Genomic DNA, 27,957 nt, shown 5'->3' with positions numbered 1-27,957 from the left:
TTTGATATAAATATGAACTTGATTGAACAAAACATGCATGTATTGTATAACATAATGTCCTAGGTGTGTCATCTGATGAAGATCATCAAAGGTTAGTGCTGCATTTAGCTGTCTTCTGGGTTTTTGTGACATTATATGCTAGCTTGAAAAATGGCTGTGTGATTATTTCTGGCTGGGCACTCTGCTGACATAATCTAATGTTTTGCTTTCGCTGTAAAGCCTTTTTTAAATCGGACAGTGTGGTTAGATAAAGGAGAGTCTTGTCTTTAAAATGCTGTGAAATAGTCATATGTTTGAAAAATAGAAGTTTTTGTATTTTTGAGGAATTTGTAATTCGCGCCACGCCTATCATTGGATATTGGAGCAGGTGTTCCGCTAGCGGAACGTCTAGATGTAAGAGGTTAAACTGATTAATTGTTTAACTGTAATTAACTAGGAGATTGGGGCACCAAGGAAAATATTCAGATTACAAAGTTATAATTTTCCTAATATAACTTTCCTATATTATAACATTATATATTATATTATATTATATTATAGTATAGGCCGATTATCTTCTGGTTTAAATTGTGTATTTTACCTCGCATCCAGTCTCATTCCAAACGTCGTAAATTGTTGTATCTGCACGAACCCAACCTTTACTAAGAGTCATCCATACATCAATTTTCTTAAAATCATTTATTTACTTAACTAAGTAATTCACAGAAAGCATACAAACAGTTGGTTATCGTTACAAAGCATTGGTGGAGTAATGTGCCCCAGTGGGCTAAACAGGCATGGCGGCCTGTTAAACAAACAAGGGGGGTGGGGGCAACGGAGAAGACACTACAGAGTTGATAAATATTAACAATTGATATGCTAATCCTTTGCACATGAACGCTCACTCATTCGGGAACAATTGCAATCAATATATATTTACGCTCAGTGTGTCATCGGGATCCTTGTTGGAGAGTTTTTGTCCTGTTGGAGAGTTTTTGTCCACGTTCTCTCTCTCTCTCGGTTAGAATGGCTCTTTCAAAGCGACATTCATTAATGTCGTTATAGAATGGATGTTTCGTTGGTCTTCGCGTTCAATGATATAATTTCTAGCTGCAGACTATTCATTAATATCAAAGACTTGTTATTATTCTGTCGGTATCGATAGTCTAAAAGTTTAATCACGTGGTATGGTTAAAGTTAAGTAGAGGGATGCAGGGTCAAACCTATTGGCCAACTTGTAATGGAGTGGAGACCTGGTCTGAAGAAAGTAACCCTGGGTGGGGGTTTTATTCGGAATGACAGAAAAAGGCTGTCTCATGACGCCAGGTCTTGTCTGTGTCCCTGGGGGCGTGCCGATGACTGAGTTAAGCTTTGAACAGAAATACAATTCTATCACATTAACATCAGTACATAGCCTCTCAACATATTCCAAATAGCTTTAATCTTATTAAATCATTGTATACAACCATTTAGATGCAAGTCCCATAGCTGAGGCTATTATATAAACCTTAGTATGGTAATATGGTACTATTGTCTCCAATGGGTATCACAAAATTGTACCAAGCGGACCAGTTCGTAGCTGGATTCTTCACCGATCTTTTATACCTTCTCCAGAACATAAATGTCGTTCGGTTCCCCAATTCTGTGAGTTGGAAGAATTTCCTTTGTCTCTCTATGAAACCCCTCTCTGTCTCAACTCGGCCATGCGGCAGGACATTCTCCTTTAGAATTTTACGACCGCCTTCACAGGGCCTGGTTAGGGAGAGGTAGGTAGGGGGATGGTGCAAGGGGGGGGGGGGGGGGGGTCAACTGTGCTCCCTGTTCCCAGAAAGAGGGCAACGTCATGACACCATATACCCAAATCAGTCAACATGTCAACATGGAGAATCACAAAACATGTCCCAGTTTTCATGCTACTACAGTAGTGTGCATAACTGTGTTAGCTCAGCAAACAGACAAACGTAAAATAATGTATCCAGGTTACAATTACAGTAAATAACAACATAAAAAATGTTCTGAAAAAAACTGACAATATTTTACAGAAAATACTAGAGTAAACATACTATACATTATCTCTTCGCCTCGCTGGATCTGGCCAGAGAATTTCATCAACATCACAAGCAATATCCTCATTAGCAAGACAACGCGGGAAGAACCGTCTTGAATGTCGAATCCATCCTTGCACAGCTGCGGCGTCGACTTGGTCACAGACGTCCTCCATGGCCTGAATGAGGGGTACCTGAGCCTGGGGCTGGAGATCGTAAACCTTCCACCGCCATGCAGAGAAAAACTCTTCGATAGGGTTTAGAAACGGAGAGTATGGTGGAAGGTATAGTACTGTCAACTATGGATGGTGTTGAAACCAGTTCTGGACCAAAGCAGAGCGGTGGAATGACACATTGTCCCAGATGACAGTGTATTGCATCTGGTGCATTTCATTACCTGCTGTGACGATGTGGTGCAATCGGTCCATAAATGCGAGGTGTGTTGTAAGGGCCCATTTTGGCATGACGGAGGAGAACCCCATGCTGTGAAATGGCAGTGCAAAGGGTGATGTTACCCCCACGTTGCCCTGGGACATTGATTATAGCTCTGTGGCCAATGATATTTCTGCCACTTCTTGCTTTTGTGAGGTTGAACCCTGCCTCATCAATATATATGAATTCATGCAGGATTTCCTCAGCATCCATCTGCAAAACTCCCTGAAATACAGTGAAAGACAAGATTGTGTAGTTCAGGATAGGTCTAGTATACAGTCAATGTAAAAAAGTAATGTGTGCAGTATGCAACATCACAGTGCTAAAGTGAACAATACAAACCTCCACATACTCATGCCGCAGCCGTTTGACCCTCTCTGAATTCCACTCAAAAGGCACTCGATAAAGTTGTTTCATTTGAACCTGATGTCTTTTCAGGATGCGTGCCAGTGTTGACTGAGAGACCTGATGGACATTATTGAAAATGGCATGGTCACCGATAATGTTGGCTTGTAGTTCTCTGAGCCTGATAGCATTATTGGCCAAAACCATGTCAATTATCTCTCTCTCTTGTTCTTGCGTGAATATGGGCCCCCTTCCTCCTTGTTGTTCCCAACCCTCTACCCTATGTAGAGAATAATACATGTAACTTACTGCACAATGTCACAGGAAGGGGTATCACAAGTGCTGATATGGTGCATACAATAAGCGGCTGATTATTGTAATAGACAGATCTTTTACCTGTTTTCCTGTCAAAAAGTCCTTATGACAGATGCCACTGTATATCTGCTAAGATTTGGCTGTACTCTCAGTCCAGCGTCCCTCAGCGTCAATCCGTGGTTCACAACATGGTCCACTAGTGTTGCACGAATGTCATTTGATAAGTTTGGTCCTCTTCTTCTTTGTGCACGTTCTCCTCCTGCTTCAGGTCTTCCTCGACCTCTGGCTCGGCCTCTGCCTCTACCTCCTTCTCCTCCTCTGTGTACTCCTCCTCTCACCCTCACTCTTCTTCTGACTCCTTCCATTTTGGTTGAAGGCAGGTGAACCTACCTGTTGCATTTTTATAGTGCTTAAACCTGATTGGTGTGTCTACAACTTAGCAATCATGTGTTTGTGCACCTGATGGCTGTGTTTAACAGATTGGCTCATAGGTGTGGTAATTTGACAGTCAGTGCTTTGGAATTGCAAAGAAGTGACATCATGATATACTTCTGTGTCTGATGTATAAAAGTGTGTTTAGTGTTTGGCAAATCACTGTGTGTAATGTTTTGCAAATAGTGTGAAGCTGACAATGTGCTTACAGTTGTGCAAATCTAGCCTTGTGTTTTGCTCCTTGAGTGTAAGGTTTTGCTAATTGTGGGAAAAGTAAAATTTTAGTGTGTAAGCAATCGTAAAAAACTGTAAGTAAAACCGTTTTGTTGGCTGCTTGCACAGACGGGTTCCTTTCAGTGATTTGGGAAATTTAATGTTTCTGACTTGAGGCCCTGTTTTTGCATCTTAATTTTGAAGGTTTTAAGTGTTTTCTAGCGTTAACTATGTCTGAAGTACCAGCCTTTTGTTGTCTGCACGTACAGATGGGTTTCTTTAGTGTTTGGCTACTTACAGTTTTTCCCAATGGTTAACACACGTTTGCTGAAACTACATCTCAGGTAATCAAAACTCTGAACACAGAACAGTTAGCCAACAGTTAGCCCACAGACAACTTGAAAAATGAAACACAGCAATCAAAATCATGTACTCCCTGCTCAAAATGAAACTGCCTACAAATGAGACACATACATCAAATGACTCTAACTTAGTGACAACCGAGATCACATTTATGTGACACATTCAAAACATTACTATCAGAACCTATTTCAGTGTAAAGACTAAGATTTGTATATTGTTTGTTTGTTCTCAAACAAGAAAGGAACACAAATGCAAAAATGTAAGTTTTATATTTCAACATGACTAAATATATTTTGCATATGCAAAGGAAGAAAAATAGGCCTATTTGTACTATTGTACTGTGCGTTAGATCAATTGTACAGAACAGATAAAGAAACTGTCAAAATACAGTAAAATCAAAATTATGAGTCAAGAAACAAATATACTATTGCGAAAACAAAATCAGTCATATCTGTTGTTCTGGCCTTGGTCAAACAGAGGGGGAAATATCTTCTGGCATGACACATCCACCCCTGACAGACTGGAATGTCATCACAGGCCTCCTCCATTGCCTGGAGAATGGCCAGATGTTCATGGGGTTTGCGATCATACACCTCTCACCACCATGCTGAAAACAACTCCTCATTGGAGTTGAGAAATGGGGAAAATGGTGGGAGGTAAAGAATTGAAAACCTGGGATGGTCTTGGAAGCATTTCCGGACCTGAGCAGCGAAATTGAAACTCACATTGTACCAAATTAGAATATACATTTGCTGCTCAGGATCACCTGGCACTTTCTGCTCTGGCTGAAACATATTGTCATGTAAGGTGTTGAGGAAATTAAGGAGATAGGCTGTGTTGTATGGGCCAAGGGTGGCATGTCAGTGGAGGAGCTCATTGTGGCTCATAGCTGCATACAGTGACATTTCCCCCGTGCTGGCCAGGTACCTCAATGATGGCACGTTGACCAACGTGACCACGTTCCTCTCCTCCTCGTCTTTGCTAAATTGAATCTAGCCTCATCTACAGTTGAAGTCGGAAAGTTTACATACAACTTAGCCAAATTCATTTAAACTCAGTTTTTCACAATTCCTGACATTTTATCCAAGTAAAAATTCCCTGTCTTAGGTCAGTTAGGATCACCACTTTATTTTAAGAATGTGAAATGTCAGAATAATAGTAGAGAGAATGATTTCTTTTGGCTTTTATTTCTTTCATCATATTCCCAGTGGGTCAGAAGTTTACATACACTCAATTAGTATTTGGCAGCATTGCCTTTAAATAGTTTAACTTGGGTCAAACGATTCAGGTAGCCTTCCACAAGCTTCCCACAATAAGTTGAGTGAATTTTGGCCCATTCCTCCTTACAGAGCTGGTGTAACTGAGTCAGGTTTGTAGGCCTCCTTGCTCGCACATGCTTTTTCAGTTCTGCTCACACATTTTCTATAGGATTGAGGTCAGGGCTTTGCGATGGCCACTCCAATACCTTGACTTTCTTGTCCTTAAGCCACTTTGGAAGTATGCTTGGGGTCATTGTCCATTTGGAAGACCCATTTGCGACCAAGCTTAAACTTCCTGACTGATGTCTTGAGATGTTGCTTCAATATACCCACATAATTTTCCTCCCTCATGACGCCATCTATTTTGTGTAGTGCACCAGTCCCTCCTGTTGCAAAGCACCCCCACAACATGATGCTACCACCCCTATGCTTCAAGGTTGGGATGGTCTCTTCAGCTTGCAAGCCTCCCCCTTTTTCCTCCAAACATAATGATGGTCATTATGGCCAAACAGTTCTATTTTTGTTTCATCAGTCCAGAGGACATTTCTCCAAAAAGTACGATCTTTGTCCCCATGTGCAGTTGCAAACCGTAGTCTGGCTTTTTTATGGTGGTTTTGGAGCAGTGGCTTCTTCCTTGCTGAGCGGCCTTTCAGATTATGTTGATATAGGACTCATTTTACTGTGGATATACATACTTTTGTACCTGTTTCCTCCAGCATCTTCACAAGGTCCTTTGCTGTTGTTCTGGGATTGATTTGCACTTTTCACACAAAAGTACGTTCATTTCTAGGAGATAGAACGCGTCTCCTTCCTCAGCAGTATGATGGCTGCGTGGTCCCAAGGTGTTTCTACTTGTGTTCTATTATTTGTACAGGTGAACGTGGTACCTTCAGGCGTTTGGAAATTGCTCCCAAGGATGAACCAGACTTGTGGAAGTCTACAATGTTTTTTTCTGAAGTCTTGGCTGAGTTCTTTAGATTTTCCCATAAAGTCAAGCAAAGAGGCACTGAGTTTGAAGGTAGGCCTTGAAATACATCCACAGGTACACCTCCAATTGACTCAAATGATGTCAATTAACCTATCAGAAGCTTCTAAAGCCATGACATCATTTTCTGGAATTTTCCAAGCTGTTTAACCTCTATGGGCTAGGTGGGACGCAAGCGTCCCACCCGTGGTGCACTCCATCAACAGCAGGTGCATTTCAAGAGCGGCAAATTTGAATCCAAATAAATGTCAAAATTCACATTTTTCAAACATACAACTATTTTACACCCTTTGAAAGATAAACACCTCCTTAATCTAACGACGTTTTCCGATTTCAAAAAGGTTTTACGGCGAAAGCATACATTTAGAGTATGTTAGGACAGTACATTTGCAAGAGTTGTGTGTAATGTTGTGCCAATTCAAAGACAGGCGTCACCAAAACCATAAAATCAGCTAAAATTATGCACTAACCTTTTACAATCTCCAACAGATGACACTCCTAGGACATTATGTTAGACAATGCATGCATTTTTAGTTCTATCAAGTTCATATTTATATCCAAAAACAGCGTTTTACTGTGGCGTTGATGTTCAGGAAATCGTTTCCCTCCAATAACCGGCATTCAAGTCAGCACCACAAATTAAATAATTAAAATTAGAAAACATTGGTAAAATATTATATTGTCATTTAAAGAATTATAGATTTACATCTCTTGAACGCAATCAACTTGCCAGATTTAAAAATAACCTTACTGGGAAATCACACTTTGCAATAATCTGAGCACTGCGCCCAGAAAAATACGCGTTGCGATACAGACTAGCCGCCATGTTGGGGAGATCTAAAATCGAAAATACTATGTAAATAATCCATTACCTTTGATTCTCTTCATCAGATGTCACTTCCAGGTATCACAGGTCCATAACGAATGTAGTTTTGTTCAAAAAAGCTCATCATTTATGTCCAAAAATCTCCGTCTTGTTAGCACATGATCTAAGCCCGCCGGACTTCACTTCATGAACGAGGGGAAAAAATATATTTACGTTCGTTCAAACATGTCAAACGTTGTATAGCATAAATCATTAGGGCCTTTTTTAACCTGTTAGGGCTAGGGGGCAGTATTGACATGGCTGGATAAAAAAACATACCCGATTTAATCTGGTTACCACTCCTACCCAGTAACTAGAATATGCATATACTTATTACATATGGATAGAAAACACCCTACATTTTCTAAAACTGTTTGAATGGTGTCTGTGAGTATAACAGAACTCAAATGGCAGGTCAAAACCTGAGAGATTCCTTTACAGGAAGTGGCCTGTCTGACCATTTCTTGAACTTCTTTTCCATCTCTATCATTTACTAAGGATCTCTGCTCTAACGTGACACTTCCCACGTCGTCCATAGGCGCTCAGAGCCCGGGAAAAAACAGAATGTCGTCATTCCAGCCCCAGGCTGAAACACATTATCGCCTTTCTCAAGTGGCCGATCAAGGGACACTGGCCTTATGCGCGTGACCCCGACCGCCCCCGCCTTTGGGATTTTTTCCTCTGTTTGCCGAAAAGGAGATTCCCTGTCGGAATATTATCGCTTTTCTACGAGAAAAGTGTCGTAAAAATTGATTTTAAACAGCGGTTGACATGCTTCGAAGTACGGTAATGGAATATTTACAATTTTATTGTCACGAATTGCGCAAACTTCCGGGGAATTCGCTAACATTTTACTAAATTACTCACGATAAACGTTCACAAAAAGCGTAACAATTACTTTAAGAATTATAGATACAGACCTCCTCTATGCACTCGATATGTCCGATTTTAAAATAGCTTTTTGGTGAAAGCACATTTTGCAATATTCTAAGTACATAGCCCAGGCATCACGGGCTCGCTATTTAGACACCCGGCAAGTTTAGCACTCACCATAATCATATTTACTATTATAAAAGTTTGATTACCTTTTGTTGTCTTCGTCAGAATGCACACCCAGGACTGCTACTTCAATAACAAATGTTGGTTTGGTCCAAAATAATCCATCGTTATATCCGAATAGCGGCGTTTTGTTCGTGCGTTCCAGACACTATCCGAAATAGTAAAGAAGTGTCACGCGCATGGCGCAATTCGTGACAATAAAATTCTAAATATTCCATTACCGTACTTCGAAGCATGTCAACCGCTGTTTAAAATCAATTTTTACGACATTTTTCTCGTAGAAAAGCGATAATATTCCGACAGGGAATCTCCTTTTCGGCAAACAGAGGAAAAAATCCCAAAGGCGGGGGCGGTCGGGGTCACGCGCATAAGCCCAGTGTCCCTTGTTCGGCCACTTGAGAAAGGCGATAATGTGTTTCAGCCTGGGGCTGGAATGACGACATTCTGTTTTTTCCCGGGCTCTGAGCGCCTATGGACGACGTGGGAAGTGTCACGTTAGAGCAGAGATCCTTAGTAAATGATAGAGATGGAAAAGAAGTTCAAGAAATGGTCAGACAGGCCACTTCCTGTAAAGGAATCTCTCAGGTTTTGACCTGCCATTTGAGTTCTGTTATACTCACAGACACCATTCAAACAGTTTTAGAAACTTTAGGGTGTTTTCTATCCATATGTAATAAGTATATGCATATTCTAGTTACTGGGTAGGAGTGGTAACCAGATGAAATCGGGTATGTTTTTTATCCAGCCGTGTCAATACTGCCCCCTAGCCCTAACAGGTTAACAGGAAATGTGTGGAGTGGTTGAAAAGCAAGTTTTAATGACTCCAACCTAAGTTTATGTAAACTTCTGACTTCAACTTTATGTATATGAGTTCCTGCGAGAAAGGACATCTCCATAATTATCTGAAATGACAGTAAATACTGTAATTGCTGTATAGTAAAGTTCACTGGTGACATCAATGAGTCTCTAATGTTTCAAGAGTGTAATACTAGTACATGACTTGCACATATTCGTAGAGTATCCTTCACTCTTTGTGAATTCCCTTCAAATTGGACTCTGTAGATTTGCTTCATCCGGGAAATGGTGTTTCTTAAGGCGGGCTAGGATTGATAAGCTCACTATGATTTTATGGAAGTTGGCAGGGTTTTAAATAATCTGTTGTTGGATTTCCCGCAGTCTTATGGCATTAATTTCAACTACAATTTGCACAATAGCAGCCTCCTGTTCGTCTGTAAATAGATGCGTTCTACCACCACGTGGTGGTCGTCTTTCAGTTCTACAAAAACAAAATAGCATACAGTACAGTAAACACTACAGTAATACAGTATACAAGATTAACATGTTACAAAATAGTATAGCTCCCAATTTCATAAATACAGTAATACATGAAACATTTACTGTGATTTCCCTTACAGTATGTATTGGAATCTACAGTCTCTACTGTGTTTTATGCTGTACTACTAGTTTAAGGCCTTGTAAGTAAGCATTTCATGGTAAGGTCTATTACACCTGTTATATTCAGCACATGTGACAAATACAATTTGATTTGATTTGATTTCCTCCATCTCCACCTCCAACTCTACCTCCACCTCTACCTCTACTTCCACCTTTCCCTGCTGTTTGCCTCCTTTCCCTGCTAAGTAGAGTACTCCCCTATAGCCTTTTTATCCATACCAAAAGTCTGATTTCAAAGTGAACATTTACGCAATTAGTGTTTGCACATGTGAAGAGTGAAAGTGATCAGTTGGTAATTGAGCTTAGCTTGTTGAACAGTGTTGCTTTTCATTTGCACACAGTATATTTTAGTTGTGAAGGTTGTGCCAAACGTAGAGAACTGTGTCTTGCCAAATAGTTGTTATGGAATTGCAATCTGAAAGTAAAGCAAAACATGTTCCAGTAGTATTGCAGATTTAGTGTATGGTTCTACAAAATGAGCTAAATGCATTTAGAATCATATAATGCCCATATTTTGAATCATATGATGTTGCATTTTGAATCATATGGTGCTGCATTTTGAATCATATGATGTTGCATTTTGAATCATATTATGCTGCATTTTGGATCATATGATGCTGCATTTTGAATCATATGATGCTGCATTTTAAATCATATGATGCTAAATGCATCACACCAGCTGTATTGCTGTATTTTGAAAGTTATGTACACTACAGGTCACAAGTTTTAGAACACCTACTCATTCAAGGGTTTTTCTATATTTTTACTATTTTCTACAATGTAGAATAATAGTGAAGACATCAAAACTATAACACTTACGGAATCAATTAGTAACCAAAAAATATATTTGAGATTCTTCAAATAGCCACCCTTTGCCTTGATGACAGCTTTGCACACTCTTGGCATTCTCTCAACCAGCTTCATGAGGTAGTCACCTGGAATGCATTTCAATAACAGCTGTGCCTTCTTAACCCTTGTGTTTTGTTAAGGGTTAAAAATGACCCTCCACTATGTTTAACGGCAGAGAAAACCCACTAAATGATCTTTTTTCAACTTGAAATTTTATGAATTATCCTAGAGTGACCCCAACATTAGAAAAAGTGAAACATTGCCTTTGTTCATATTTCCATGAAAGCTGTACACCACCAGGGTACAAAGATTGACTTAGGGTCATTTTTGACCTGGCATTTATAAAATAATTTACACACCACAAAAACCACAAAGATGCCCCCCCCCCCACACACACACACAATTTGAAATTGAGATTGTGTGCTTCTAATTGAATCACCCTGGTTGGCACAGTTAGAAAGAACAAGCCTGAGCTCCCCCTGCACTCCTCACAACAAGGGGAGAGAGGCCTTCTCATCAAAGTTTGCCTTCACCCACACCACCACTCTAGTTTCTTAGCTCCCAAAGAGGAACAAGAATATGGTCCTCCAGAGGACACTGCACAAAACGGCTGAGATCAGTGATTGGGAGGACAGGATGCCAGCCATCATCCTGGAATACAATCACAACAAAGGAGGTGTGGACAACCTGGTGATTGGAACTTACAGCTGCAGGAGGATGACTGCCCGCTGGCCCCTGGTCATCTTCCATAACATCATTGATGTGTATTCATACAATGCCTTCGTGACATGGAAGAAGATCAACCCTACCTAGGTGCCTGATAAGCAGAACAAGAGGAGGGGGATCCTGGAGCAGCCGGGAAAGGCACTTGTAACCCCACACATTCAAAGAAGGGAGAGCCTCCCCTGCACAGCAACCTTTGCAGCACTTGTGAAAGCTGTTCCGGGGGCTGCATCTTGTCCTGATCTACCTGAGGCTGCAGCTGTGGCAGGCAAGAGGGGGAGATTCCAATTCTGCCCCCCCCCCAAAGAAGGACTGTAAAACAAATACTATGTGCTGCACATGTCAGAAATACATCTGCAAAGTCCACGCACACACACTTGCATACTGTCCTACATGTGCTAGTTAAAGTTGATTGATTTATGTTCTTCATGTTTTTGTTTTGTATCTATTATCTTAGTTTATTCTTATTTATTGTTGTTGTTTATACACCTTGTGGGTGGGTGCAATGGTTAAAAAAGAAGAGAAGACTAGTATTTTGTAGTTCAATTTGTCATTGCAAGTATATAACAATATATCACTATTTTGCCAAAAAAGTTCAAAACTGTTATTGTTTACCTTCAATAAAAATGCATTCCAATCTACTTTCTGCACATTACTGCTACTTTCTTAGGCTGTACAAGCGCTATCGCTTGCAATTTTTTTTTATGTTTACACCCATGCAGTACCCTCAGCAGTAATAATAATAATAAACCTCTACTTTACTAAAGAAAACAATTATGACAGGTGTGTTGTAATAAAAACGAGTGGTATCCTCTGATTAAATGCAGTCATTCTGCATTGTGAAGAGGGAAAACACAGATATTCACAAAGTTTGTGAGGAACGACATGTTGTTTCTTCATGCAATATTGATTTGGGGTTAAAAATTCAATTAAGCTGCTTCTTTTAAGGGTTTAGTGAAGGCGGGTCATTTTATAACCTTAGGACAAGGGGAGTAAACAGAATGCTAAAACAAATATTTTTAACTTCACACACTCTTGCTATTCTCTCAACCAGCTTCATGAAGAAGTCAACTGGAATGCATTTCAATTAACAGTTGTGCCTTGTTAAAAGTTAATTTGTGGAATTTCTTTCCTTCTTAATGCATTTGAGCCAATCAGTTGTGTTGTAATAAGATGGGGGGGGGGGGGGGGGGGGGTATAGAGAACATATCCCTATTTGGTAAAAGAACAAGTCCATACTATGGCAAGAACAGCTCAAATAAGCAAAGAATAGGACTGACCGAATCTTTAATGTATAGGACTGACTGAATCTTTAATGTAGAGGACTGACTGAATCTTTAATGAAAAGGACTGGATGAATATTTAATGTATAGGACTGACTGAATCTTTAATGTATAGGACTGACTGAATCATTAATGTATAATACTGTTTGAAACTTTAATGTGTAGTACTGACTGAATCTTCAATGTGTTTTACTGACTGAATCTTTCATGTTTAGGACTGAGTGAATTTTAATGTATAGGACTGATTGAATCTTTGATGTATACATGTAAGACTGACTGAATCTTTAAAGTGTAAAAGTAACACTGACTGACTCTTTAATGTATAGGACTGACTGAATGTTTAGTGTGTAAGACTGACTGAATCTTTAATATATCGAAATGACTGAATCTTTAATGTATTCCTATAAGACTGACTGAATCTTTAATGTGTTGGACTGACTGAATCTGTAATGTGTTGGACTGACTGAATATTTCATGTCTAGGACTGACTTAATGTGTAGGACTGATTGAATCTTTGATGTATACATGTAACACTGACTGACTCTTTAATGTATAGGACTGACAGAATTTTTAGTTTGTAAGACTGACTGAATCTTTAATATATCGGATTGACTGGATCTTTAATGTATACTTGTAAGACTGACTGAGTCTTTAGTGTGTAGGACTGACTGAGTATTTAATGTATTTGTTTGAATGAATCTTTAATGTATTTGTTTGACTGAATCTTTAATGTGTAGGACTGACTGAATCTTTAATGTGTTGGACTGACTGAATCTTTAACTTATATGACTGACTGAATATTACATTTGTAGGAATGTTTGAATCTTTAATGTATACGACTGACTGAATCTTTAATGTGTATAACTGACTGAATCTTTAATGTATAGGACTGACTGAGTCTTTAATGTATATTGACTGACTGAATCTTTAATGTGTAGGACTGACTGAACCTTTAATGTATACATGTAAGACTGACTGAGTCTTCAATGTAAAGGACTGACTGCATATTTAATGTGCAGGACTTACTGAATCTTTAATGTTTCGGATTGCCTTAATTTTTAATGTGTTGGACTGACTGAATCTTTAATGTGTAGGATTGACTGAATCTTTAGTGTGTAAGACTGACTGAATCTTTAAAGTATAATACTGACTGAATCTTAATGTGTAGGACTGACTGAACCTTTGATGTATAGGGCTGATCGAATCTTTGATGTATCCATTTAAGACTGACTGAATCTTTAATGTGTCGGATTGCCTGAATGTTTAATGTATACATGTAAGACTGACTGTATAAAACTGACTGAATCTTTAATGTGTAGGACTGATTGAGTCTATAATGTTTAGGACTGACTGAATCTTTAATGTATAAAACTGACTGAATCTTTAATGTGTAGGACTGATTGAGTCTATAATGTATAGGACTGACTGAATCTTTAATGTGTAGGACTGACTGAATCTTTAATGTGTAGGACTAACTGAATCTTTAATGTGTAGGACTGACTGAATCTTTAATGTGTAGGACTGACGGAATCTTTAATGTGTAGGACTGACTGAATCTTTATTGTGTTGTATCTGTTGGATAATGTTATTTATGTTAAAAGGACATGACAACGCTAGAAAGGGAGATCAGGTACAATTTCTCAATTTGCCTTCGAACATGTAGGCTGCGTTAAAACTGGAAGCCAAATTCTGATATTTTTTTCTTCACTAATTGGTCTTTTGATCCATCAGATGAACTCTTTCGCCAAATTTAGTGTAAAATATCAGAATTCGGTTGCCTGTGCAAACACAGCCTTAGATGTTCCACATTCAAGTTATATCATGTCACGTGTAAGTAAGAACGTGACACATTTTATGCCATGCCACGTTTGATGTCACAGTTTCAAATTGTCACTCGCTCACGTTTCAATCGAGCACGGCATATGTAAGCAAGCAAGCCTCAATTCAGGATAAAACGGTTGAACTGTAACCCACACTGATAATTATACAATTCTGTTTACATGATGTGTTCAAGTGTTGGAGTCTGCAACTTCTTTTCTGCAATTTCAGCCACTTACAAGACATCCAGAGGCTAGAGTGATTACTCTTTCCTTCCTGCAAATTTCATTAGGCCTTCAGTTTGTAAATTGGACCAACTCAATAGTCAAATTGTGTTTCCTTTTTGAATTACACTCTCTTTGTTCTGTCTCACTAGAATGACCCACCAACACGGTATCATGAAGATCAATAAAATGTAGCTCTGTAATTCTTACAATACAGTATGTCTAAACTTCTCATTAATTCTGTCCACCCCCAGCCCTTACATTTTTTAAATACAAAAAATCCTATCCTCTGAAGTAGATCTCTAAACATATCCTTAAATAGGTTACTCCTGGGGTCGAAACATCCCCAGAGCCCTTAGAAGCCTGTAGATGAAACAACCTTCCATGAGGGCAGCATATGTTAGTGGTGAGGAGGAAAAGAAAAACTCTAAACATCAAGGCAAGGAGAAGTTGTTCTGGAGGAGGAGAAGAGAGCAGGTGGCTGCTGAGTTCAGACTGTCAGGACAAAGCTGCTTTCAGGATGAGGCTGTTTTCTTTTCTCCCTCACTTTTTCTTCCTTCCATCAAGTCTTGTCCTGCTAGGCTTCCAATGTTCTTCCTTCTGTCTGTCTGCCTGCCTGCCTGCTCTGTCCGTCTGCCTGTCCGTCTGCCTGTCCGTCTGCCTGTCCGTCTGCCTGTCCGTCCGTCCGTCCGTCCGTCCGTCTGTCTGTCTGTCTGCCTGCTCTGTCCGTCTGCCCGTCTGTCTGTCTGCTCTGTCCGTCTGCCCGTCTGTCTGTCTGCTCTGTCCGTCTGCCCGTCTGTCCGTCCGTCTGTCTACCTCTATTTGCCTGCCTGCCTGCCTGCCTGCCTGCCTGCCTGCCTGCCTGCCTGCCTGCCTGCCTGTGCCTTCCTGTCTGTCTGTTCTGCTTCAGAGTGGCATTATTATCAGTAAAGTGCTTCTAAATCCTTCTAGCGCTCAACAACAGGATGTCTTCTGCATGGTAATCCCCTAGGATACTGATCCGTCACTCCTCCCTCACTCTCTCTTGCCTTGCATGCCTAAGACAGCTGGGAAAGCAGTCTCTGCCCAATGATCCCCGCACTGCACACAATGGGGATCTCTCAGACAGGGCAGGCCATTGAGGCCACGGACCAGACAGAACACTGACTGGTCTGTACAGTGGTTTTACAGTAGGGTTGTCTGTGTGCTTGAGAAGAATAACATGAACTCTTCACAGAGTCAAGGGAGACTCTGGGGGAATCAAGGCAGGACAGGAGGGGTATCAAAGGACAGACACTGATGTCCAGCCCATCATCCTCAGATCCCTCAGAGAAGATCATGGAGTTCTTGGTCTACGTCCCAAATGGCACCCTGTTCCCTAATAGTGCACTACTTTAACATAGGTTAGTGTAATCCTAGCTCCACCATAATGACCAGAAACTAAGAACAATCACTTCAGCGGTATATACTTTATTCTGCCCGGTAACACCACTATACCTTCCCCTAATACTTTTCAGTCAATGATCTGAATGTCTTCTATTGAGAAGCCTACAGCAGTGTTGTCAAACTCATTACAGGGCTGAGTGTCCGCAGGTTTTAGTTTTTTCCTTTCAGTAAAGACCCAGACAACAAGGTAAGGGGAGTTCCTCTCTAATTAGTGACCTTCAATCAAGTACAAGGGTGGAGCGAAAACCCACAGTTTGACACGTGATATAGAGGATGGCTGTAGAAGAGAAAGTGATAGTCTACTCAGGACTCCTTAGGACTGAAAAACATCCACTGAGATTGAGAGTGAGAGCAGTAGAGAGAGAGAGAGAGGTGGAGAGGGGGAGAGAGAGAGACGGAGAGACAAATTAAAGAGGTATTCATCTGTACTCTAAGCATATTTATACACAGTATTATTAGGAGTAAGGAGATGAGTGGAGTCTACACAGAAAGCCTCTCCTCTGCTCCCCTATCTTGGCATAACGCCCAGCCCTATCATTCTTAAGTACTTAAGCCAGTTTCAAGGTTTTTGCTGATTCAGTCTTTCAGCTGATAAATAGGCCATTGAAAGAGTCACAAATTAAAGATATGATGTGTAAGTAAGAGTTTTATTTCCGCTCCCTTCCCCTCCCTTCCACTCCTTCTACTCTTTTTATTGTCCTGTCTCTCATTTGTTCTGTATTAGTTGAGCTGTCGTTTGCTTATCAGGGACTCTTTGACTTAGTCTGTGAACTCGGTCTTTGAGTTTGTCTTGAAAGCTTTGCTTGTTCATGAAACCTGCATCCTTTCTTGAACATCAATATTCAACCAAAACATAGACACAAACCACACTACCAAGAATGTGACCAAGGACAAACGGATATCTAACTTCATAAAGACAAACTACAGGATCCTGTCTACACAACATGATCCTTGTTGTTTGACTGAGAAGATAATGCCACAATGAATCTGACAGATAGGGGGCAGCGTACTCAAAGGGACTATACTCATCCTTATAGCAGCCAAACGTGGCTTTGATAGAAGAGAGAGCTTCAGAGGGCTACAACAGTCCTTGGAGAACAAACAGAGCATTTTATCCAACTCCATTAACACAACAGTGTGGTTAGGTGGCAACTTAAAGAGTGTATCAGAGACTTTAAAACATACATGGTAAAGACTTCTCAACTGCACTGCACAAAACTGATTCCGTTTTACTAAAATATGCATTGAAATTACCTTGTAATTAATCTGTAATAAAAATGTACATTAACATTATGTGTAAATCATATTAAATGCTTTAATATTGTCCTACTTGTGTCATCTATGAGAGACCCCAATCATATCAGATGTAGTGACTGGTTTATGTGTGTATGAGCTCCCGAGTGGAGCAGCGGTCTATAAGGCACTGCATCTCAGTGCAAGAGGCGTCACCACAGTCCTTGGTTTGAATACAGGCTGCATCACATCCGGCCGTGATCGGGAGTCCCATAGGGCGGCACACAATTTAACCAGCGTCCAGGTTTGGCTGGGGTAGGCTGTCATTGTAAATAAGAATTTGTTCTTAACTGACTTGCCTACTTAAATGAAGGTTACATTTCATTTTTCACTGCAAGCAGTAGGCTGAGAAGAACATCACTGAAAAAAGGGCCAGAGGCAAAACCTTGCTATATCACCACTCACAGGAACGCCTTACCTTCACAATTCTGCTCATGGCTGAAATGAACCATACACATCTAACTTGCTATATTATGTTCATTATATATAATTTTATTATCAGTATGTTTGCATCCCAAATGGCACTCTATTCACCATAGGTATCTGGTCAAAGGTAGTGGACTATTTAGGAAAAAGGGTGCCATTTAGGACACATTCCATAAAACAAACAGGAAAAGGGTGAATTTGCATCAGTGGGCTGGCTTCGCCTTGAAGCTCAGTTGAAATGCATGATTGGAGGATTTAATTATAGAGTATAGAGCAGTGGATGCTGCTGAGGGGAGAATGTCTCATAATAATGTCTGGAACAGAGCTAATGGAATGGCATCAAACACCTGGAAACCATGTCTTTGATGTATTTGATACCATTCCAGAACTGTGAACTGTGTAGGTAGAGATATAATCTCCTATAGCTTACCATCAGAATGGTGTACTGTACTGTAGGTAGATATATCATCTCCTATAGCTTACCATCAGAATGGTGTACTGTACTGTAGGTAGAGCTATCATTTCCTATAGCCTACCTTCAGAACAGTATACTGTAGGTAGAGATATCATCTCTTATAGCCTACCTACCATCAGAATGGTGTACTGTAGGTAGAGATAATATCTCATATAGCCTACCATCAGAACGGTATACTGTAGGCAGAAATATAATCTCTTATAGCCTACCTACCATCAGAATGGTGTACTGTAGGTAGAGATATCATCTCTCTCTCTCTCTCTCTCTCTCTCTGTTTCTCTCTCTTTCTGTGTGACACGGGTCTAGCCTCTCGAGGTCACTCCAAGTCACTGAAGTCATTGGCCACAAATGACTTAGAGCACACTAGTTATAGAACACATTGAGTTCAGCTTGGAAATGTTTCCCTCCTCCTAGATGTGACTAGCCACTGTTATCTCCAACCCTGTGTCTCTCCCCTGTAGCCTACCCCAGGTGTTCCTCTACCACAGCCCCTCATAAGTCCCTCATCCCATCAACCCAATACCTGCTGCTGCTGTGACTGAACACACACACACACACACACACACACACACACACACACACACACACACACACACACACACACACACACACACACACACACACACACACACACACACACACACACACACACACACACACACACACACACACACACACACACACACAGGGTGCATTGACGTCCCAATAGGCAGTCTCTATTCCCCCTGCTATCAACTTACATGCTATAATCATAGCCAATCATATTGGATCAGGCTTGTCTGCCTGAACAGCCCAGCGCAGCATCTGCTGCCTCCATGTGTGTGCGTTCATTCACCTGCTCCAACAGGCTGCAAGCCAGGGATGCTCTGATAAGTCCCATAATTAATAAACCTGATAATTGTGTTTGTTGAAGGGGGAGGAGAGGTATGTTAACAGGTACGATATGTAGACATATAGCTGTGGTATGTTTTTGTAACAGGTGCTCTGAGGCAGTGCTTATCTTTATCTTTATGCCAGTGTAACGGTATGTTTTAATTACATATGGAAAATGATTTAGGGCATTGAGTAAAAAAAAAAGTATGGAATATTTGAATCACAATAAAAGGAATAGTTACTGCTGTGAAACTGTTCTGAGTTGTTTACCTATGAGAGCGAGGTTACCTAAGGAGTTGTTTACCTAGGGGAGCTAGGTTACCTAAGAAGTTGTTTACCTAGGGTAGCTAGGTTACCTAAGGAGTTGTTTACCTAGGGGAGCTAGGTTATGTTAGGGATAGGGGGAAGTATTTTCACGTTCGGATGAAAAGCGTGCCCAGAGTAAACTGCCTGCTACTCGGGCCCAGAGTCAAATATTTGCGTTAGTAGATTTGGATAGAAAACACTCTGAAGTTTCTAAAACTGTTTGAATTATGTCTGTGAGTATAACAGAACTCATATGGCAGGCAAAAACCTGAGAGAAATCCAACCAGGAAGTGGGAAATCTGAGGCTTGTAGTTTTTCTTTCTTATCCCTATCGGAACTACAGTGTCTGTGAGGTCATATTGCACTTCCTAAGGCTTCCACTAGATGTCAACAGTCTTTAGAACCTTCTTCTACTGTTACTGGGCAGAGAATAGGAGCTCAGTTAATCAGTGGACTGCCTGGGACCAGTGAGTTGTTTACTGCGCGAGCAAGCAGGTGCGCCGCTCCTTTTTTCCTCTGTAATGAATACGCTATTGTCCGGTTGGAATATTATCGAAGATTTATGTTAAAAAGACCCTTAGGATTGATTGTAAACATCGTTTGACATGTTTCTACGAATGGTAATGGAACATTTTGACTTTTGGTTTCTGGTTTTACGTTCGCACATTTTGCCTTTGGATAGTGATCTGAACACGCGAACAAAAGGAGGTATTTGGAGTTTTTCGAACAAAAATAACATTTCTTGTGGAAGTGGGAGTCCTGGGAGTGCATTCCGATGAAGATCAGCAAAGGTAAGTGAAGATTTATAATACTAATTCTGATTTTAGTTGACTCCAGAACTTGGCGGGTAACTGTATAGCTTGCTTTGATGGCTGAGCTCTGTACTCAGAATATTGAAAAATGTGCTTTCGCCGTAAAGCTATTTTGAAATCTGACACATCGGTTGCATTAAGGAGAAGTGTATCTATAATTCTTTCAATAACAGTTTTAAAGTTGATCAACGTTTATGATGAGTATTTTTGTAAATTGATGTTCTCATTCACCGGAAGTTTTGGGAGGCAATACATTTTCTGAACATCACACGCCAATGTAAAATGTTTTTTTTTTATATAAATATGAACTTTATCGAACAGAACATGTATGTACTGTATAACATTGAGTCCTGGGAGTGTCATCTGATGAAGATCGTCAAAGGTTAGTGATACATTTTAGCTGTATTTCTGGTTTTTGTGATGCCTCTCCTTGCTTGGAAAATGGCTGTGTGGTTTTTCTTGTGAAGTTGATGTCCTAACATAATCTAATGTTTTGCTTTCGCCATAAAGCCTTTTTGAAATTGGACAATGTGTTTGGATAAACGAGAAGATTATCTTTAAAACGGTGTATAATAATTGTATTTTGAGAAAATTGAATTATGAGATTTTTGCTGTTTTGTATTTCGCACCCTGCTATTACATTGGCTGTTGGCGAGGGGTTCCGCTAGCGGAACTCCTGTCCATAACTTAAGGAGTTGTTAAAACCTCTTAGGGCTAGGGGGCAGTATTTTCACGGCCGGATGAAAAACGTGCCCATATTAACCTGTTAGGGCTAGGGGGCAGTCTTGACACGGCCGGAAAAAAACGTACCCGATTTAATCTGGTTACTACTCCTGCCCAGTAACTAGAATATGCATATAATTATTGGCTTTGGATAGAAAACACCCTAAAGTTTCTAAAACTGTTTGAATGGTGTCTGTGAGTATAACAGAACTCATATGGCAAGCCAAAACCTGAGAAGATTCCATGCAGGAAGTGGCCTGTCTGACAAGTTGTGTTTCATCTTGGCTCTTTTTATTGAAGACTGAGGATCTTTGCAATAACGTGACACTTCCTACGGCTCCCATAGGCTCTCAGAGCCCGGGAAAAAGCTGAACGATATCGAGGCAGCTTCTGGCTGAAACACTTTATCGCGTTTGGCAAGTGGCCGATCAGAGTACTATGGGCTTAGGCGCGTGCCCGAGTCGACCCCATGCTTTATTTTCTTTCGTCTGTTTACCTAAACGCAGATTCCCGGTCTGAATATTATCGCTTTTTTATGAGAAAAATGGCATAAAAATTGATTTTAAACAGCGGTTGACATGCTTCGAAGTACGGTAATGGAATATTTAGAATTTTTTTGTCACGAATTGCGCCATGCTCATCACCCTTATTTACCCTTTCGGATAGTGTCTTGAACGCACGAACAAAATGCTGCTGTTTGGATATAACTATGGATTATTTTGAACCAAACCAACATTTGTTATTGAAGTAGAAGTCCTGGGAGTGCATTCTGACGAAGACAGCAAAGGTAATAACATTTTTCTTATGGTAAATCTGACTTTGGTGAGTGCTAAACTTGCTGGGTGTCTAAATAGCTAGCCCTGTGATGCCGGGCTATCTACTGAGAATATTGCAAAATGTGCTTTCACCGAAAAGCTATTTTAAAATCGGACATATCGAGTGCATAGAGGAGTTCTGTATCTATAATTCTTAATATAATTGTTATGCTTTTTGTGAACGTTTATCGTGAGTAATTTAGTAAATTCACCGGCAGTGTTCGGTGGGAATGCTAGTCACATGCTAGTCACATGCTAATGTAAAAAGCTGTTTTTTGATATAAATATGAACTTGATTGAACAAAACATGCATGTATTGTATAACATAATGTCCTAGGTGTGTCATCTGATGAAGATCATCAAAGGTTAGTGCTGCATTTAGCTGTGGTTTGGGTTTATGTGACATTATATGCTAGCTTGAAAAATGGGTGTCTGATTATTTCTGGCTGGGTACTCTGCTGACATAATCTAATGTTTTGCTTTCGTTGTAAAGCCTTTTTGAAATCCGACAGTGTGGTTAGATTAACGAGAGTCTTGTCTTTAAAATCGTGTAAAATAGTCATATGTTTGAAAAATTGAAGTTTTAGCATTTTTGAAGTTTTTGAATAACGCGCCACAGGATTACACTGGCTGTTACGTAGGTGGGACGATTTGGTGCCACCTACCCTAGAGAGGTTAAACTGTCTCCTACTCAAACTCAGAAGCTAGGATATGCATATTATAAGTAGATTTGGATAGAAAACACTCTGAAGTTTCTAAAACTGTTTGAATGATGTCTGTGAGTATAACAGAACTCATATGGCAGGCAGAAACCTGAGAAAAGTTGAACCAGGAAGTGGGAGATCTGAGAATTGTAGTTCTTCTTTTGAATCCCTTGAGAAACTACAGTGACATAGGGGTCACGTTGCACTTCCTAAGGCTTCCATTGGCTGTCAACAGTCTTTAGAAACTGGTTTCATCCCTCTCCTGTTACCGGGCAGAAAATAGTAGCTCAGTCAATCAGTGGCCTGTCTGAGGACAGGTGTCTCGTGATGCGCATGCCCGCGAGCTCGCTGTTCATTCTTTTTCTTCTGGGATGAATACCTATTGTCCGGTTGGAAAATTATCGCAATTTTACGTAAAAAAATACCCTAAAGATTGATTGTAAACATTGTTTTACATGTTTCTACAAACGGTAATGGAATTTTTGAACTTTTCGTCAATGGATTTGCGCCCACGACTCATGGCTTTGTAATAGTGTTCTGGATGCGCCAACAAAACGGAGGTATTTGGACATAAATGATGGACTTTGCAGAACAAATGAACATTTCTTGTGGAAGTGGGAGTCCTTCCGAGTGCATTCCGCCGAAGATCAGCAAAGGTAAGAAAATATTTCGAACATATTTCAGAGATTTGTCGACGCCGTGGTTGTAGGCTAACTGTATAGCTTAGCATTGAAGGCTAAGTTCTGTACTCAGAATATTGAACAATGTGCTTTCTCCGTAAAGTTATTTTGAAATCTGACAAAGCGGTTGCATAAAGGAGTAGATTATCTATAATTCTTTAAATAATTGTTATAAATTTTGTCAGCGTTTATGATGAGTATTTCTGTAAATTGATGTGCCCATTCACTGGAAGTTATGGGGAGAATACATTTTCTGAACCTCACGTGCCAATGTAAAATGGGGTTTTTGGATATAAATATGAACTTGATCGAACAAAAAATGCATGTATTGTCTGACATGATATCCTAGGAGTGTCATCTGATGAAGATTGTCAAAGGCTAGTGCTAAATCTTAGCTGTATATCTGGTCCATTGTGACGGCTATCCGTGCTTGGAAAATGGCTGTTTTTTTTTTTTTGCTAAAGTGCTATCCTAAAATAATCTAATGTTTTGCTTTCACCGTAAAGCCTTTTTGAAATCGGACAATGTGGTTGGATTAACGAGAAGATTATCTTTAACCTCTTACATCTAGATGTTCCGCTAGCGGAACACCTGCTCCAATATCCAATGATGGGCGTGGCGCAAAATACAAATTCCTCTAAAATCCGAAAACTTCCATTTTTCAAACATATGACTATTTTACAGCATTTTAAAGACAAGACTCTCGTTAATCTAACCACACTGTCCGATTTCAAAAAGGTTTTACAGCGAAAGCAAAACATTAGATTATGTCAGCAGAGTACCCAGCCAGAAATAATCAGACACCCATTTTTCAAACTAGCATATAATGTCACAAAAACCCAGAAGACAGCTAAATGCAGCACTAACCTTTGATGATCTTCATCAGATGACACACCTAGAACATTATGTTATACAATACATGCATGTTTTGTTCAATCAAGTTCATATTTATATCAAAAACCAGCTTTTTACATTAGCATGTGACGTTCAGAACTAGCATACCCCCCGCAAACTTCCGGGGAATTTACTAACAATTTACTAAATTACTCACGATAAACGTTCACAAAAAGCATAACAATTATTTTAAGAATTATAGATACAGAACTCCTCTATGCACTCGATATGTCCGATTTTAAAATAGCTTTTCGGTGAAAGCACATTTTGCAATATTCTCAGTAGATAGCCCAGCCATCACGGCTAGCCATTTAGACACCGACCAAGTTTAGCCCTGATCAAACTCCGATTTACTATTACAAAAGTTTCATTACCTTTGTTGTCTTCGTCAGAATGCACTCCCAGGACTGCTACTTCAATAACAAATGTTGGTTTGGTCCAAAACAATCCATCGTTATATCCAAATTGCGGCGTTTTGTTCGTGCGTTCCAAGACACTATCCGAAATGGTAAATCAGGGTCGCGAGCATGGCGCAATTCGTGACAAAAGATTTCTAAATATTCCATTACCGTACTTCGAAGCATGTCAACCGCTGTTTAAAATCCATTTTTATGCCATTTTTCTCGTAAAAAAGGGATAATATTCTGACCGGGAATCTTCGTTTAGCTAAACAGACAAAGGAAAACAAAGCTTTCGGTCGACGCGGGCACGAGCCTGAGTCTCACAGTACTGTAACCAGCCACTATCCAAACGCGCTACTTTGTTTCAGCCAGAGCCTGCAAAGCCACGATTCAGCATTTTGCCGCCTTCTGAGAGACCATGTGAGCCGTAGAAAGTGTCACGTAAGAGCAGAGATCCCCTGTAATAGATAGAGATAATCAACAAGGCCAAGAAATGGTCAGACAGGGTACTTCCTGTACAGAATCTTCTCAGGTTTTGGCCTGCCAAATGAGTTCTGTTATACTCACAGACACCATTCAAACAGTTTTAGAAACTTTGGAGTGTTTTCTATCCAAAGCTAATAATTATATGCATATTCTAGTTTCTGGGCAGGAGTACTAATCAGATTAAATCGGGCACATTTTTTATCCGTCCGTGAAAATACTGCCCCCTAGCCATAACAGGTTAAAGATGTGATTGACAGACAATGTCATACAGACAAACACAAACCTCCCGGACCACAGTGCAACACTGGAGAGGGAAACCCCTCTTTCTCTGTCAGGGACGATACACAAACACCTCCCAACTAAAATCTAATATTGTCTGTGAAGCCAGAGGTTTTACCATAGACTGTATTTATGAATGGACGAAGCCATTTATATTTTATTTTTTATTTAACCTTTGTTTAAAAGGTCAAAGAGTTCAATTTTGGTTTCATCAGACCAGAGAATCCGACCATTGAGTTCAGAGAAAATGATGGTTATCATCCCAACACCCCTGAGACATTGACGTTAGCCTTGAGAGTAGAGGATGGACTTGATGATAACCCTGAGTGCTAGCCTAAACTCAGCATTTAGGAAAACTCCATCATATAACCCTCAGGGTGTTGGCTGTGTCTCTGGATTCATATGGTTCTTCTAAAGAACTGGAGATGTGGATTTAGTATATAATGATAATACAATATGCCATTTAGCAGACGCGTTTATCCAGAATGAATTACAGTCATGCGCACAAACATTTTACAAATGGTTAGTCCTTGGAATCGAACCCACTATCCTGGCATCACAGGTGCCATGCTCTACCACCTGAGCTCCATATATACATCTTCACTGGATCAAAAAATGGATTTTCATTCATGGCAGTTGTATGGGGTGTCAGGTGGTTAAGAGTTTTGGACATTTAACTAAAAGGTTGTTGGTTCGAATCCCTGAGCGAACTAGGTGAAAACTCTGTCGATGTACCCTTGAGCAAGGCACTTAACCCTAATTGCTCCTGTAAATCGCTTTGGATAGGAGCGTGTGTAAAACATAGTCATTTGCATACTAGAGAGCATTTTACAACATACACTTTAAATATGCATGGCATCAAAATCCATTCTGTCTCCACGAAATGTGGAATCAGATTAACAATGAGAAAAAGCCTTTCCAGATTTCTGGGGAAATGTGATTAATTTGCTAACTGGGGTAGGGGAATGGGCTACAGTTTAGTAACACACAAACACAGAAAAAGTGTTGGACCCTGAAAAATACAGTTCTCTCAATCGTAACCATCTTTAAGTATTGTAAAGCATGTTGCATGTTAGCCATCTATCTCCCCTTTCCCTTTTTCACTGCACTCATCATTATTCTATGGCTAGTTGTTTTTCCATCATGGTCACTGGCAAGCTGCATGTAACAACAAGGAAGTGTCATTTGCTTTGTCTCAGCTCCTCAATCCTGTGAGGACGCATTCACGCACGCACGCACGCACGCACGCACACACACACAAAACCAACCCCCCCACAAACACACACCCCAACCCTCCATCTCACACAACAAATTAGTCTGTGTTGATTTTTCTTTGTAACATTTCTAGCGTTGATTCAGGAGTTAAATTCACCCTGTAAGAGTGAAATTAACACTCAGTGGTGTAAAAGAACCCGAGAGTTGGCATTAATAACTAGAGCTGGTGTTAATAACCAGAGTTGGTGTTAATAACTAGAGCTGGTGTTAATAACCAGAGTTGGTGTTAATAACTAGAGTTGGTGTTAATAACCAAAGTTGGTGTTAATAACCAGAGCTGGTGTTAATAACTAGAGCTGGTGTTAATAACCAGAGTTGGTGTTAATAACCCGAGTTGGTGTTAATAACTAGAGCTGGTGTTAATAACTAGAGTTGGTGTTAATAACCAGAGTTGGTGTTAATAACCAGAGTTGGTGTTAATAACCAGAGTCACTGTTTAAACAGTCCCATCAAAACCACACCCACATCATTATCATATATCCCAGCATGCACAAAAAAACACCCACATGCTGTAGGAATCTATGGTCTGATGTCCGGTTGAAGTCCTCCTCCCAGCCCAGAGCTTGGACTGAGGCCTGCTCTAATCCCTCTGCTTAAGAGTTGCACCACCCTGGATTTTTCTGCACCACCACAGGTATGTTGCTGGCCACATGGAGCCCCAACCCTGCCCCTACCCCTACCCTTACCCCTACCCCACCCTTACCCCTGCCCCTGCCCCTGCCACTGCCCCTGCCCTGCCCCTACCCTTGCCCCTGCCCCTGCCCCTACCCCTGCCCCTGCCCCTACCTTTACCCATTACACGCTTACACTAGCTCTACTCTATATGGGCTGCCTCTTAACTGGCAACCTTTTCCCTAGTCAAAAGGCTATGTAGGGAATAGGTTGCCATTTGGGTTGTAGTCAAGGATATCCTCTGACACCTGATCTACTCTTGCATCGGCAATGTCCATACCCTTCACTGCATGAGTGCACAACTTGATAGCTATCTGGATAAAACCTTTAGTCACAGCACCTGGGTTGGTGCGGCTCAGGTAACTGCTCCTCTTCCTGGACACTGTTACTACCTCTACACTATTACATTCATTAGGGAAAGGGGATACCAAGTCAGTTGCACAACTGAATGCATTTATCCAAAATGCGTCTTCCACATTTAACCCAACCCCTCTGAATCAGAGAGGTGTGGGGACTGCCTTAATCAAAGTCATCGGCACCCAGGGAGCAATTGTTGTTTGGTGTTAACTGCCTTGCTCAAGGGCAGATTGGCAGATTTTTTCCCACCTTGCCGGCTCGGGGATTCGAACCAGCAACCTTTCGGTTACAGGCCCAACACTCTTGACCGCTTTGCTCCCTGCCATCCCTACTATAACTTGTTACATAATGCTTCAGTGGACTGATTGTCAGCGCTTCATGTTCTCTTCAGCCAGTTCGGAACCTGCCATCTCCTAA

Source organism: Salmo salar, chromosome 01, assembly GCF_965601325.2.
Source record: "Salmo salar chromosome 01, fSalSal1, whole genome shotgun sequence".
Classification (NCBI taxonomy): Eukaryota; Metazoa; Chordata; class Actinopteri; order Salmoniformes; family Salmonidae; genus Salmo; species Salmo salar.
This window is presented reverse-complemented; position numbering follows the sequence as displayed.